This window comes from Piliocolobus tephrosceles, unplaced genomic scaffold, assembly GCF_002776525.5.
Source record: "Piliocolobus tephrosceles isolate RC106 unplaced genomic scaffold, ASM277652v3 unscaffolded_31665, whole genome shotgun sequence".
In the NCBI taxonomy this organism is placed as follows: Eukaryota; Metazoa; Chordata; class Mammalia; order Primates; family Cercopithecidae; genus Piliocolobus; species Piliocolobus tephrosceles.
The window spans coordinates 1-3,411 of record NW_022315049.1 but is presented as its reverse complement, the minus strand read 5'-3'; the positions used below and the strand labels follow the sequence as shown (position 1 = coordinate 3,411).

General features: G+C 19.3%; 2 long non-coding RNA genes across 2 annotated transcripts; both read right to left on the bottom strand.

Annotated features, from left to right (window-relative positions):
- Positions 1-1,591: 1,591 nt before the first annotated feature.
- LOC111528511 lies at positions 1,592-2,335 on the bottom strand. Its single transcript, XR_002727018.3, has 2 exons — positions 1,969-2,335; positions 1,592-1,746 (listed from the first exon to the last, which is right to left on the bottom strand). It is a non-coding gene; the product is annotated as an uncharacterized LOC111528511 (long non-coding RNA).
- A 427-nt stretch (positions 2,336-2,762) lies between these two features.
- LOC111528510 lies at positions 2,763-3,411 on the bottom strand. Its single transcript, XR_002727017.2, has 3 exons — positions 3,306-3,411; positions 2,987-3,069; positions 2,763-2,830 (listed from the first exon to the last, which is right to left on the bottom strand). It is a non-coding gene; the product is annotated as an uncharacterized LOC111528510 (long non-coding RNA).

Genomic DNA, 3,411 nt, shown 5'->3' with positions numbered 1-3,411 from the left:
AAACAAAACAAAACAAAACAAAACAAAACAAAACAAAACAAAACAAAGCAAAGCAAAACAAAGCAAAACAAAACAAAACAAAATGAAAGAAAAAAAAAGAAAATACAAATAAAAAAGCAAAAGAAAAAATAAGTCAATCAGAATAAAATAAAAAATGAAATAAATAAAAACAGTTTATTAATAATTATATATATATATATATGTATGTATCCGTTTGTTTATAACAAAGAAGTAAGATATCAATGATATAGAATTATTAATTCAAAATATATCTCTACAACATACCGTTTTGTAATTTTTATAAAATCAGCAAATGGGTAAATAATATATATATACGATTAAAATAATACAAAACATGCTTAATTGATTTTCTAGCCTTTAGAACACTTTTTTATGTTTTTTTTTTTTTAAAGCGTACAAAAAAAAAAAAAAAAAAAAAAGATAAAAATATATCTATTTTTAGTATTTACAATTAAAATTAAAAATCATTTTAGATTTTTTAAGGTTTATGCTTTTTTTTTTAAATAACAAAATGTGGCAAAATAAAATAACATTTTGCACAATAGTTACATACATGTATGTATATATATGAAATATTAACACTTGTTTATAAATACTAAAGAAAAAATAAAGACAATAAAATAAAAGAAAACATATAAAGGAAAAAGGTATCTAATGATCTTTATAACGACCACCCAGAAAAAAATAAACATTATATATAGAAAAAATAATTTGACCTAGTTATTAGCTATTTTTTTTTTTTTTTTTTTTTAAATTCAAAAAAAATTAAAAGCGCAAAAAAAAAAAAAAAATATATATTATTAAGTAATGAAAGCATAGATAACAGTTTTATTTCAATCTATTTATATTATAAAAATAATAATTTTATTCATTTATGATTTTTTTATTTGGAGGGAAAAGAGGTTACTAATTAAAAGTTTTGTTATGTTGAAAATAAATAAGTATAGACAAAATTGTATATATTTGAACAATTAAAGTAAGTCTTTTGATAATAATGTACAAATGTGTGTATATACTCACAGACACAGAATATATGTAACAAAAAAAATAAAATAACCTACAATAACATAAAAATATATATATATATATATATATATATATATATATATATATATGTTTATATACATTAATTGTTATGCTTCTGTTCGTAGCTACCTAAACAAGTAATTAATTTTTTTTTTTTTGTTTTTTTGGATGAGGTAAAAGCTTACTCCACTCATATTAATATTATAATCGCAAGTTGTTAAAAAAAAATAAATGTTTAACAACATCAAATCGTTTTTTTAAAATATTTAAATTATTACAATATTCTAAAATATAAATATATATATTATCTTTACCATATTTTTTAATATACTTATAAATATCTTTACCTTGACTTAAAGAAGAATTCGCAAAACAGTGTTGTAATTCGTTCATTAATGTCAGTTCAGTATAATTAAAAATTATTCTCTGATGCTCTAAAGTAAATAATGCATATATTACATTTTTGTAATTGTAAAATTCCTTTACTTTACTAACTACATTATTTATATTTTGTTCATATAACCAATTATTGTTTGTGTTCACGTTTATATTTTTTTTTTTTTTTCATTTTTTCATCATTTAATCTTACAAGATACTCATTCAGAGTTTCTGTTGTAACATCTCCTATTTCAAACAGTCTTTTTTTATGTTCGGAACTTTTTTTAACACTCTCTACCTTTTCTTTAAGTAAGTTCTTGCCTAAAACGGTAATAAAATGCGTGGCGTAAATGTATATATCCACATACATACAGATACACACAAGTAGTCAAAAAAAAAAAATGAAGACACATTATTACATATAAATTTATGTAACAATATTTTATTTGCATATTAGTAAAAAGATATTTTTATTTTTAATGTATAGATCATTTTTTCGTGTGTTTTTTTTTTTTTTTTTTTTTTTTTTTTATCGTGACTTACAAAATATATGTAAATGCTGAACATGCAGAGGATATTTTTCAAAATTAAAAATAACATCAACATATATGTTGATAAGTTTATCATACAAATCTAATTCTTTTACATAATATATATTATTAATTAATGTATATTTGTGTTGGTTTTCTCTTTTATTAACTTCTTTACAAGGAATAATTTTCTTAACTGGTATTTTTGATTCGTTGCTAAAAAAGTAGGGTACTTCGTTTTTGTAACAAATGAAACGAGCACTATTATACCTTACCCATTTTTGAAAATTCATTGTAATTGTTATTTACATTTCATGTTATCTTTTATGCTAGTTTTTTTTTTTTTTTTTTTTATCATATATAATGAAGTATATTTACGAACATTTAAGAAAAACAACAACAAAAAAAAAAAAAAAAAAAAAAAAGAAAAACTCAAAAAATATGAAAAAATGGAAAAATGTTACAAAAAATGAGAAAACAAAATAAGACGAATGTAAATATATATGCGTATGTATTTATATTTTTTATGTTTCGCAGTTTATAAAATACCATAAGCTTTTAAAGTAATATTTTATAAAAATATAAATGTAATGTATTTTTTCTTTTTTTGTTTTCCTTTGTTGAACAAGCATATGATAGTTATAGTAAATATTTTTTATATATATATGGTTTTATACATATATTCATTTTTTTTTTTTTTTTTTTTTTTTTTAAGTTGCTAAAATAAATAATCTTAAGAAGGGGTGATAATAAAATCATCTTTTTTTAATTTTACTTTTTCATTAATATTTAATTTATCTTCCATTTCATTAATAGTTTTTTTATATTCTTTATTTTTCTTTTTAAGCATATGCAGCTCTTTCTTTAAAATAATGCTATCAACATAAAATAAGCGAAAAAATAAAATTTTTTTTTATAAAAATTTGCACATATACATACATACATATACCCATGTAGTTAAATACTCATTAAAAATGACAACTTTAGACATTATATTATATATATCATTTTATTCATTTTTTTAAACATACATATCCAAAATCGCTTTGTTTTTTCTTTTAAAAAAATTTTCAAGTAAATACATCTGTTCTTCCTTTCCGTTTTGTACGCTTTTCTATAGAAGTAAAAATATAAGATAAAAAAAAAAAAAAGAAAAATAAAAAAACTGAAACAGGTATTACAATTTGTGTTATCCCTAACGAATCTATTATTATTTAATTTATTTATTCATATATGTATGTATGTATGTATGTATTTATTATTTTTTTGTTTTCTCTCCCTCTATAAATATATACATATATACACAAGTATTGATACATATTATAGTATATACATGTATATGTATATTACAAAGAATTCTTGTTCATCATCAGTAATTATATCTTCTTTTTTTTCATCCATTGACTCTAAGCTTGTAGAAAGTCTTTCTCTCTCAGTTTCATATTTTCTAAAAAAA